Here is a 12,842-nt window from a genome sequence, read left to right as displayed (position 1 = left end):
CATTGTATTTCAATAGATACATTTTCTCTGCTCCCCACTCTGTCTCTCTCCAGTGGGTCCTCTCACCCCTGCACCTCTGGCCCACACTCCAATTCTTCTATGCAGAAATAAAAATAAAATCTTTAAATACCTTCATTGGGCTTTTGCAAAATTTATAGAAACAAAATAAGGTGGGAGGTACTGATCTTGGTCTACTCAATTTTTTAAGATTTATTTTTATTTATTTATGCACACTAGAACTGGGGTGTAGGCCAGAGGTTGGGGTGGGGGTGAGAGATTTCACCAGTGATGGAATGGGGAGCAGAACAGGCGGATCTACTGAAATATACTGAGGGGAGAGGTGAACAAGACATGAGAGGTCTGCTGTGTGCCATGTGGGTTAGCTCCCTAGCCAGGGATTGAAAACATGTTGCAGGGGCAGGTGATAGCTTGATAGCGCTGAGACTTTAACTCCTGTGCCGTTAGGGAGACCCTTGGCTTACTAATTTTTTATTTCAATTTACATCACTGCTTTTTAAGTTGATTTTTCAATTGAGATAATGTTGGTTTACAACAATGCATATGATTTAGGGCTATAGATTAATACCTCTTCAGGTGTATGTTACCACATCACACCACATCTACCACTATGGCACCCACAGTCCTCCACTATAGTCCGCTGGGCTCCCCTCCCTCTTTGTTCCTGATATCCTACATATGCATCCTGCCACCACCCCCACCCCTCAATTTTGTAGTCAGATTTCTAAGATATGGGTTTTTTTTTAGATTTATTTATTTATGTATACAAGAACAGGGGTACAGGTCAGAGGTGTGGGGGGTGAGAGGATTCACCAGAGACAGAGTGGGGAGCAGAACAGGCTGAAATACACTGCTGATGGGAGCAGCGGGTGGGCAAGTCAGGAGAGGTCCGCTGCGCCATGTGGATAGCTCCCTGGCTGGGGATCGAACTTGTGCTGCAGTGGCTGTGAATATCTTCATAATTGCGTCTTAACCCCTTGCACCACCAGGGAGGCCCTCTAGGATATGTTTTGGTTTAGTTTTGTTTGTTCCTTTGTATTCTTTATATTCTACATGTAAGTGAAATCTTTTGGTATTTGTTTCTTCTGATTTATTTTGCTTAGCATAATTTCCTTTTGTTCCATCCATGTTGTCACAATATCAAGATTTCATCTTTTTTCATGGCTGAGTAGCATTCCATTGCATGTACTGCATCTTGATCCACTCATCTATTGTTGGGCATTTAGCACATGACTTGGCTATTGTAAATAAATACTGCTGGAATGAACATATGGGTGTATATATATATTTTCAAATTTGTGTTTTTTGGATTCTTAGCATTTTTTAAAAGATTTATTTATTTATACAAGAACTGGGGTATAGTCAGAGATGTGGGAGGGTGACAGAATTCACCAGAGTCAGAGCGGGGAGCAGAACAGCAGACACACCAAAGACACTGCTGAGGGGAGCAGTGGACGAGACAGGAGAGGTCTGCTGCGCCATGTAGGATTCTTGCCAGCTGTCCGGAATCGAACCCTCATTGCAGAGGCTACAGACAGCCTCACAGTGCGTCACTCAACCCGCTGCTCCACCAGGGAGGCCCAGATTCTTAACAATTTGTAATACCACTGTACTGTTTTCCACAGTGACCAGACCTGCTGAAATTCCTACCAACAGTGTAAGAGGTTTCCATTCTCTCCGTACTTTCACTAACACTTGTTGTTTCTGGTCTTTTTGGATATGGGTCATTATCATGGATGTGAGGTGGTATCTTTGTTGTGTTGGTTTTTTTTTTTAAGCTTTATTTATTTACTTATACAAGAACCCGGGTACAGGCCAGAATCGTGGGAGGGTGAGAGGATTCACCAGAGACAGAGCAGGCAGACTGACGAAATACACTGTTGAAGGGAGCAGCGGGCATGACGAGAGAGGTCTACTGTGCCATGTGGGACCCTCGCCAGTTGGCCGGGATGGAACTGGCGCTGCAGAGGCTGCAGACAGCTTCACAGTGCTGTGCTCAACTGCTTGCGCCACCAGGGGATGCCCCTTGTTGTCGTTTTGATTTGCATCTCACTGATAATAAATGGTGATGAACATTTTTTCATGTGCTTGTTGACCATTTTGGTGGATGAATCACAAATGCTTCCAGCAGGGCTTCAATACCACTCCTTTCTCCTCAGACCAACCTTACACCTGACACCTTCAGATTCACTTATGAATTCAGCCGCTCTCTTAACCACAACAGTTTTTACAGTCTGGTGAATTTTATAGCCTAACTGTTGGTTATACGATGACATAAAGAAAACCATATTTTAGTTTTCATCATGCATTGGGTCCAGACCACATAGCAATTGGTAATTTCTTGGATTTTGATTTCATGTGACTTGAGTAGGGCAAACACAGACATGGTTGGTTTTAAATATAAACAAAGTGGTCAGCCAACAGCAGATTAAGGCTTGAGGGAATCTCAGAGATTTTTTGGAGTTCACCCGGAATCACACAATCTCAATGTTGGAAGGAAACTTAGAAGTGTCACCTGACTCCACAAAATACCCTTTTAACTCTTGAATTGCTTTTACTATTTTTCTGTTGGATGGACATTCAACTAGTCTGGTGTCTATCCTCAACTGTTTCTTTGAAATTGCTCTCAGTGTGATCGCCAGAGACTTTCTTGTGTTCAAATGCAATCTCTGTTTCAGTAACCTTTTAATCTGAAGACCACTGTGATGGGAAAAGGATGGTTGGAATCCACCTGCCTCTTAGCTTAGATCTCAGGGTTTGGTCAAGATATCCTGTTTTGGGGCCTCCCTGGTGGCACAGGTGTTAAAGACACAGTCAAGCTGTCACCAGCCACTGCAGCAAGAATTCCCCAGCTGGCCAGGGAGCTACCCACATGGCACAGCAGACCTCTCCTGTCTCGCCCGCTGCCACTCCCCTCAGCAGTGTATTTCAGTCAATCTTCCTATTCTGCTACCCACTCTGCCTCTGGTGAATCCTCTCACCCCCTGCACCTCTGGCCTATACCCCATCTCTTGTATGTATAAATAATCTTTGGGAAAAAAAAGATATCCTGTTCTGTTGCATTCTTGTAGATTAGAGTACCTGTTATAAACTTAATCTCTTACTATTGTAGGCCTGAAATGTAAAACTAGGGGGCATTCCTAGTGGTGCAGGGGTTTAAGTCTCAGAGTTATCAAGCTATTTCCAGTCACTGCAGCCTGAGTTCAAGCCCCGGCCAGGGAGCTAAGCCACAAGACCCAGTAGACCTCTCCTGTCTCACCCTCTGCTCCCTTTAGGTCTTTGGTATATCAATTGCAATTCCAAATTAACCAATCAAAAGATCTAAAAAATCATCTGATTTTTCTTGCTCATGGAACCTTTCATGTATATTCATTCTAGTAACAAGTAAGTGTGCCAATTCTGAGTGGTGATGTATTTCAGTAGCTCCACCTGTTCTGCTCCCCAGTCTGTCTCTGGTGAATCCTCTCACCCCTGACACCTCTGACCTACACCCCAGCTCTTGTATGCATAAATAAACAAAAGTAAATTTAAAAAATAAAGATACTGAAATGTAAAATGAATATGTTAACACTAATTCTGAGGGTTATGGCACACTTCAAAGCTATAGCGAGGTTTTGTTTTTGTTTTGTTTTCCAGGTTAGAGACCTAGACTATGTTAGGAAGGAACTCACCTAAGCCCAGTTTTGACCAGAGAACTGGTTATGCACATAGTGTGTTAGAGAAAGCACTGGAGTATTACAATTTTAAATCAGATGCAAAGATAAACCGGAAGTGATAAATATAGAAAGTAGAATCTAGTGATTATAATTTCCTGGTCTCCCAATCAGTTGTCTGTTCATCCATTTATTCATTCCTTAATTATTTACCTGTGCCAGGCGCTGTGTGGGATGTTGGGGCTGGGGTCAATCATTGGCTGGGTAGAGCTTGCACTCTAGTGGAAATCACATTCTTGTGTTATTTTGACTTAGTAGAAAATCCCAGTAATTTAAAGACTACATTTATGCTTAGAATTTTTTTCTTGTGACATGTAAGGTTGACTGTTAAATGTATTTTTTTGTTGTTGAGTCATAACCGGTTGGCTCCCTTGGTCCAAATAGAGGTATCAGGAGGCTTTTGGAGCTATTTAGAGGAGCATCTACAATAAGTAAGGCTGGAGGTTTGTGGGCCTCCTTTTCTCTTTGTCCCTGTCGGAACTGCCCAGCAGGTGGGGCTGCTGTCCAGGGGAGCAGAGTTTCAGGAGGATAGAGATGCCCTCTGCCCTGGTCTTGCATCCCCACCACTCAGCCCTGCCTGGTAGAATTGGCACACTTACTTGTTACTTGAATGAATATAAATAAAAGGTTCCATGAGCAAGAGAAAATTTAATCCTTCTGAATGCCTAATCAGATGATTTTTTAGATCTTTTGATTGGTTGATTTGGAATTGCAATTGATGAACGAAAGACCTAAGACCTAATAAAAGACAAGGAATTGGGGTGTCTAGGGACCTTAATATTAGGTGGTTCTAAGATTACATTGAAAGTAAACATCAATGCCTAATTAACCAGTACTCTGATTTAATTGCAAATTCTTCTTGATTGTGAGTTATAGTTTGATTTACCCAAAATGATTTAAATTACAAATGTGTGTGCTGGGAAGTTATTATTTTTAGATAATTTTTGGCATTTCAAACATTCTATCAATTAAGAAGGTTTTCTGCATCTAGTAAGCTTAAAGAAGTTTTCCTGTGTCAGTGGTGGCAAAAGAATTTTATTATCACTTTTAATTTGAGTGGGGTGTCACGTTGAGAAGGATTCTGAGGCCAACCTTGAACCCTTTAGGGAAGGCTATCACATGTGATAGATTCCTTGATTATGATCCTTTAAACTAGTGTGTTAGCAGATTTATTTCAAGCATGCTTTTGGGAATGTCTATTCTAAAAGATCAATGAATGTGTCAGCTAATGATGACTTAACAAATATTTAAACAAAGCAGCGTATCTCACATGCAATCATTGATGTGCTTTTTATCCCACAACCCTAATAAGTGGGTAATCTGGAGTTAGATTAGGGGTGAAACTGAAGCCACTCATTTTATTCAAGCTGCCACTGATGCTTGAACTGCCTATTTCAAATCAATTTTACCACCTCCTTGACTGCCATAGTAGAGTTCACAGATCAGAAGAAAATATTCAGAACAGATGCATAACTCAGAAAATAGACAAACTGGGTTCAGGGGAAGATGGTGATTTTGGCACTCTTTCACATGACTCCTGTGATTTTGTTCCTCTTAAAAACAGATCTCTTTAGGTGGAAGATGCTTTTTAAATCCACCTTAGTCTTTGACTTATCTCCAGAGGAGTCTTAACGAGGAAACTCTGCAAACATAGTTTATTGGATGTAGCTGTGTTTTAGCTCCCTTTAGAATTTTGAAAATGAAAATTCAGATAGAAAATGATCATTACCAAATTGGTATGTCTATAAAGAGGTGTTTATTCATATTTACTTGACTGTAGGAAAGTATTCTAAATATTGGCCTGTGATCTACAGGGGGAGAAAGTTGGACAGCAGGCAAAATGTTTATTATTTGCCCATTAAAAAAAAAATCCCAGCCAAGCTCAAAAAATAAAAGCAGTCTTGAAAAAAAATGCATTTGGATACATAAAGATCTAAAAGACAGAACATAAAGTTACGTATTTTAGTATTATTTGAAATGGCAAAGAAATGGAATCAGTCTAAATATACAGCAATCTCAGTAAACAAATTATAATAAATTCATACTGTGAAATATTGTAGACAGGTAAAAAGAAAAAAGCAGATATTTATGTATTGATGTGGAAAGGCAGCTCTAAGATGTGTTTATAAAAAAAGTATGTTAGATGAGTGGACCCACATGATATAAATTGAGAGGATAGATTTAGAGAATTGGATCTAGATTCCACAGATCCCTCTTCCTTCCTTTCTGTTCCTCCCTCCTTTTCTTTCTAAAAATACATAGAAAAGATCTGCATTTATATCCATTAACATTTAGCAGTTATTAACTAAGGAAAAGAAAAAAAAGATTAAAGAAGAATAAAAGAATTTAAATGTTTTGGATATTATTGGGCAATTTTTTAAAAATAATGAGCCACATATTTACATATACCTTCTGTAATTACAAATATTGTAAACATTAATAAAAATTCTGATGAAAGCTATCAACTAACACTCAGATTTCCTTTTTTTCTTTCTTTTTCCACCCTGGTTTTTGTTACTCATGAAAATTTTCAACTATACATAAAGTACAGAAAATAATATAACAGACACTCAAACACCCACCATCCAAATTTAACAGATGTTAACATTTTGCCCAATTTGCTTCAGACTTTTCTTCAAAAAAGAAAGAAAATGTTGCTGTTATAGTTATAGCTCTGTGTCCCACACCCTCAAGGTGGTGATTTTCTTGAAGTTGTGATCATTTGTAACTTCTTGGATCATAAAATAAAGTGCCCTTAGATGATCTAAAAGAAAAAATTTTTAAAAATCAAGCTTACTTTTCCCACATTTTGTAGAACGTTTCCTACAAGAGGAATTGCAAATTGTATCTTTCTTTTTTAAAAAAATTATTTGCAAGGTTTGTCATTTACCATGTATCCCCCCCTAGTCTCTAGTCTCATTCCCTGAGACTAGTCTAGACTCCCTCTCCCTGAATGAACATCTTCCCTGGACTCTTTGCTTCCATCCTCTTCTGGTTCATCTTGACATCACTGCTAGACTATCTTCCTAAACCAAGGTTTCTCAGTTTTGTCACTTCTGCTGTTTTGGGCTGGATCAATATTTTTTTAAAGCTTTATTTATTTTAAGCTAGAGGTGCGTGAAGTGAGAGGATTCACCAGAGAGAGTGGGGAACAGAACAGGCAGATCTACTGAAATACACTGCTGAGGGGAGCAGCAGGCAAGTGAGGAGAGGTCTGCTGTGCCATGTGGGTTGCGCCCTGGCGGGCCAGGGGATCAAACTCATGCTGCAGTGGCTGGCAGTAGCTTGATAGCGTTGTCTTTAATCCCTGCGCCACCAGGGAGGCCCTGGATAAATCTTTGTTATGAGGACTGTCCTTTGCATTGTATGAGGTTTACCCACTAGATGCCAGGAGCACCATGCCCAGGAGTGATAAGAAAAATGTCTCCAGATATTGTCCCATGTCCCCTGGAGGGAAAAATATTCTGGTTGAGAACTTAGTGTTTCTGTCCTAACTTAGTGTTTCATATCGTGCCCAAGCTCAGATAACTTTCCTCAAGCAGACACAACACATTTAAACATTCCGTTCCCTCCCCGCTCCCACAGCCCACACCTTATTTCAAGATCTGTCATAATCTCCCCTCACTTCCTACTTGCTTTTCACTTTGCAGCAGTCAGACCTACGTCCCTGTTACCCTGGCCTCTCACTTGACCTTTTGCTTGCGCTTTCCTGCATCTAAAGGTTCTTATCTGTTACTTTCAGCCCATCCAACTCCTGTTTGCCCTTGAAGGTCAGAATCAAGTCTTATTTCTTCATTAACATTTCCTTGATACTTTGGCCTCTACCTGTGTTCTTCTTTGGAGGCATTGAGGTCTGATTGCTCAGTGCATGGGATTCAGAATTAGGTGAATATGGGTATCCCTGGTGGTTCCACAAACAAATTGGATAACTTGGGTGAATAGTTTAGTGTCTCTTTGCCTTATCTCTTCATTAGTATAACAGATAACAATCCCTACCTTACAAGGTAGTTGAAAAGATTCAATTACATTTTGTGAGGCCTCCCTTGTGGCATAAGGGGTTAAGTCAGCACTATGAAGCTATCAGCAGCCACTGCAGCATGAGTTCGATCCCCAGCCAGGGAGCTGACCCACATGGTGCAACAGACCTTTCCTATTTTGCCCACTGCTCCCCTCAGCAGTGTATTTCAGTCAGTCTGCCTGTTCTGTTCCCCACTCTGTCTCTGGTGAATCCTCTCATCCCCCGCACCTCTGCCCTACACCCCAGCTCTTGTATGCATAAATAAATCTTAAAAAAAAAGAAAAGATTAAATTACATTTTGTATAACCCATTTGGTACCTGAATATACAGACTATTATTGTTAGGGGGAAAGGATGTCCTGAACAAACTACACAAATAGGTTTTATGGACTCCACCCCCACTCCAGACCAAAGACATCCAAGACACCAAGAACTAAAAATCTCATAATGTCATCACCACCGAAGAGAGGATCACTGGGAACTGAGAGTGGCATTAAGCAGCCAGGTTTTGTATACAACCAGACATGTGGGTCTTGGGGGTCTCTTGGTTTTTCGCTGGCTCTAAGCGTGCTATTGGGGTTCCAGCTTAGCAGAACTGGTAGGACACATTCACGAATTTATCTCCCTCTCTTTCTCCCTGAGTTACTCATTTCTTCATTTCCCACAGTCAGGGAACCCGTTTTATATCGGGGTTGCCCTGTAACACTATTGACTTTTGAAATGTTTTCTATGTGGTTGTCTTAGCCATCCAGACAGAAAATAACCTTCTTTAGAAAAGGGGATGATGTGTTAAACTTATCTGCCTTATCAGTGATTGATCCTTTGTAAATAAATGTCTGATAGTAGAATTCTACTATCTATTGTGAATAACTATTACTACATTGCTACCATACACTTACCACCTTTATCACATTATGTGCTTCTTCTACCTTACATTTCTTTCAAACAAGTTTCAGAAGCATTAGGCTATAAATTTCATTATTTTCAAAATAAATGTATGCTATCAGTTGTTGCGCTGTTGGTAGGGCTGAAATGAAGGATTGATTCTGGAGATAAAAGTACCATTAGAAAAATTACTCTAAGAAGGACGGAGGGTGAGAGGATTAACTAGAGACAGAGTGGGGAACAGAAATACACTGCTGAGGGGAGCAGCGGGTGAGACAGGAGAGGTCTGCTGCACCATGTGGGTTGCTCCCTGGCCAGCCAGGGATCAACTCATGCTACAGAGGCTGCAGACAGCTTCACAGACTGCATCTTGTGCTACCAGGGAGGCCCCATGGTCATTTCTAATGCTTGGAAATAAGCCTGGTGGGAATGCAGAATGAACCTACCAAAGAGTCTCTTCATCAAGAATCATTTTTTGTTGTTGTCTCAGATGAGTACTTTTGATGGGGTTGACAGAGACACATGAGAAAACTTGTACAGAGAACCCCAGAGACAGAGGCAGGGACTTATATTACCCCTTGCTCTGCTCTATGTACTTTGTGATGCTCTGCTGCTCACATTATATCCTGGGCCTGAAGAGCTTTTCATAGGCAGTGTGTGTATTTAATTTTCTTTTTAGACTTAGAAACAAATTTGCAAAGGCATGATGATAAAGTGGTCTGATAAAAAGGCACGTTCTCTGCAACTGTTCAGTTATACTTCAGTGCAGTAGGTGGAGATTCTTAAGACCTTTATACATTTTTAAAAAGATTATTCTTTGTTTATTTATGTATACAAGAACTGGGTGTGGCCAGAGGTGCTGGGGTGAGAGGATTCACCAGAGACAGAAGGGGGAATAGTATAGGCGGATCTACTGAAATATACTGCTGAAGGGAGTAGTGGACGAGATAGGAGAGGTCTGCTGCGCCATGTGGGTCAGTTCCCTGGCTGGGGATGGAACGCAGGATATTTGGTGGGTGGGCCCTCTCAGTGGTGGAGCTGGGACTTAACCCTTAGGATACCAGGGAGGCCCTCTTCAAGTTGATTATAAAGCAAAACATGGAGTGAAATAATTGATGGGACAGTTAATTCATCCTTTGGGTGCTAAAAGAATCCAGAAAAGCAGAGGTGTGGTTTGCTGGGGGCTGTTTTGCTTTCTCTGGGTTGGCTCTCATCATTCCATGTTGAAATTAACCTGTGATGACATGAAAAGGTAAGGTCAGGGTTTCCTGATTCAGCATCTTAGGGGCTATTAACTGAGAAATTCCACTTCTAGGAATTCATCTTAAAGAAAAATAGTAGTGATGTCAGATGACCTAGTTAAAAAGATTTATTGCAGCATTGTTTAGAATAAAAAAAAAAGAATAAAAACTGGAAATTGTTACATACCCCAAAAACTCAAGATTAGATAAGCAAAGCATAGTTAATCCATATGGTATAAGACATTTGTTAAAATTGAATAGAGGGCCTCCCTGGTGGCGCAGCGGTTGAGCGCTGGGTTGCGAAGCTGCCCGCAGCCTCTGCAGCACCAGTTTGATCCCTGGCTGCTCCCCGGCCACCAGAGGAGGGTCCCACATGGCGCGCAGACCTCTCCTGCCGCCTGCTGCTCCCCTCAGTGGTGTACTTCGGTCCTTCTGCCTGCTCTGCTCCCCGCTTTGGCTCTGGTGAATTCTCTCACCCTCCCGCGCTTCTGACTGTACCCAGTGCATGTATAAACAAACAAACAAATAAATAAACAAAATAAATAAATAAATAAAATACGTGCCTCTAAAAAAAAAATAAAATTGAATAGACAGGGAAAGATAGTCAAGATATGATAAGACCAAAAAAAAAAAAAAAAAAAGGCCAAACAACAGACTGCAAAATAGTAGGCACAATAAAATGTCTTTTTGGGAAGGGAAAACATCTTTGTTAAGTCCGTAAAATATCTTTGTGTTTGATGTATAAAAGGATTGCCAGGATATACAGAAATGTAGATGTCCTTTTGGTTTTCTGTAAACTCTACAAATAACCGATAGCAATCACTGATGGTACTGTTATAGGCTGAATTGTGCCCCAGCCAAAATTCATTTGGTGAAGTCCTAATTCCCAATATCTCAGAATATGATTGTTTTTGAAGATAAAGTCTTTAAAGCTATAATTAAAGCTATAAATGAGACCATTAGAGTGGGTGCTAATCCAGTGTCACTGGCTTCCCTACAGGAAGAGAATATTTGGACACAGACATATACAGAGGAAGACTTCGTGAAGGCATGGGAGGCAGATGACTATCTACAGATGGCAAAAGAGAGAGACCTCAGAAGAAACAGATACAGCTGAACTGTGAGAAAATTAATTCCTGTTATTTAAACACCTGTCTGTGGTATTTCATTATGGCAGTTCTAACTAATATTGTGCTTAACTTCCCATGATCTTCACCCACTTTCTCCTCTCTCACAGAATCCCAGCCTGGCTCAAGTGTCCACCTTCCCTGTGGGGAAGGGCTCTATCCATCCCTATGCCATTGGTAAGAAGCCCATTGTCTTGTTAATTATGGACTTAGACACGCACATCTGACTGAATTCTTGCCAATCAGAAGTGAAAAGTTTCTAGAGAGTTTCTAGGTTTTCTTAGATGGTGAGTCACACCTTAAGGCAAAGTCCCCTACTTGATATACATATATATATATATATATATATTTTAAGATTTATTTTCATCTATGCACACAAGATCTGGGGTACAGGCCAGAGGTGTAAGGGGTGAGAGGATTCACCAGAGACAGGGTGGGGAACAGAACAGGCAGACTGACTGAAACACACTGCTGAGGGGAGCAGTGGGCCAGACAGGAGAGGTCTGCTGTGCCATGTGGGCAGCTACCTAGCGGAGATCGAACTCATGTCACAGTGGCTGCAGACAGCTTCATAGGTTGTGTCTTAACCCTTTGTGCCACCAGGGAGGCCCTGCTTGGTTTATATTTTTGCAAGATAGTGTCATATCTGTAGTGATGCCTAGAACCATGGCTGCTTGAGATTGTGAGAGAAGCTAACTTGAGGGGACACCCTGCCTTGCTGAGGACAGAAAAGCACAAAGATAGAAACTGGATAATTGATAATGTCTTTTAACTACCCCCTCCCAAATAAATCACCCTGGTGTAGGCACCTCCAGGCTTGTTTAATGAGCGTGTGCAGTTTTTTTTTTTTTTTAAGCTGGTTGAAGTTTGGTTGCCTCTTACTTGCAGCGAAACACATCCTAATTGGCACAACCGAAACCCAGAACAAGAAACATTAGAGAAAAATAGGTTCTATAAAGCCTTGGATGCCTTAAGGCCTATACCTAAAAGCAGGACTCCTGCATCTAATAAACTGCACCAGTATAATAGCTTTCCTTTGGCTAAAGACCAAGGTCCTATTGAAGAACCCATTTTTTGTTCAGAAATTTACACCCTTGGAATATGTATTTGAATGCCTCCTCTTTCATGTTCCAGTGTCACTGAATAGAGTAAATACAAGTAGCCACGGGGCATGTTGCATAGCAATCCCAGTGATATTTAATTGGGACCGCAACCACATTCTAGCCAGTCAACATTAGTGTGCCCATGGAATGCACAGCCCAGGACCCTGTTCTTGTGAGAAACTGGGGGACTGGGCTATGAAGCATAAGGTATTAAGCCCCATTGGCAAAATTATTATTCTGAAGCCAGGGTAAGACAGATGTGGGAAAATCTCAAGATAAATGTGGGTAAGTAGAAGAGGTGGGTTATGGGTATAGGGTTTGTTTTCATTGGAAGAGGGGAGGAAAGGACCAGAAATTCAGGACTGTTTCCTGTTCCCACATAGTTGTAAACCAGTTGCTATGCTTAGCTTTTTTTTTTAAAGATTTATTTATTTATTTATTTATACAAGCACTGGGTACAGTCAGAAGCGTGGGAGGGCGAGAGAATTCACCAGAGTCAGAGTAGAGAGCAGAGCAGGCAGACTGACGAAGTACACTGCTGAGGGGAGCAGTGGGCAGCACGCCATGTGGGACCCTCACCCAGTGGCCGCCATGTGGGACCCTCACTCAGTGGCAGGGGATCGAACCAGCATACACATTTTCAACCACCCTTCCATCTGTCTTCTGGAATATGAGGATTTATATGTGCTGAGATTAAAATAAAATCTCCTAGAAATTCTATTAGCTGAAAATAAAAAC

This window comes from Talpa occidentalis, unplaced genomic scaffold (assembly GCF_014898055.3).
Source record: "Talpa occidentalis isolate TD23 unplaced genomic scaffold, MPIMG_talOcc4v2.1 talOcc4.10, whole genome shotgun sequence".
Lineage (NCBI taxonomy): Eukaryota > Metazoa > Chordata > Mammalia > Eulipotyphla > Talpidae > Talpa > Talpa occidentalis.
This window is presented reverse-complemented; position numbering follows the sequence as displayed.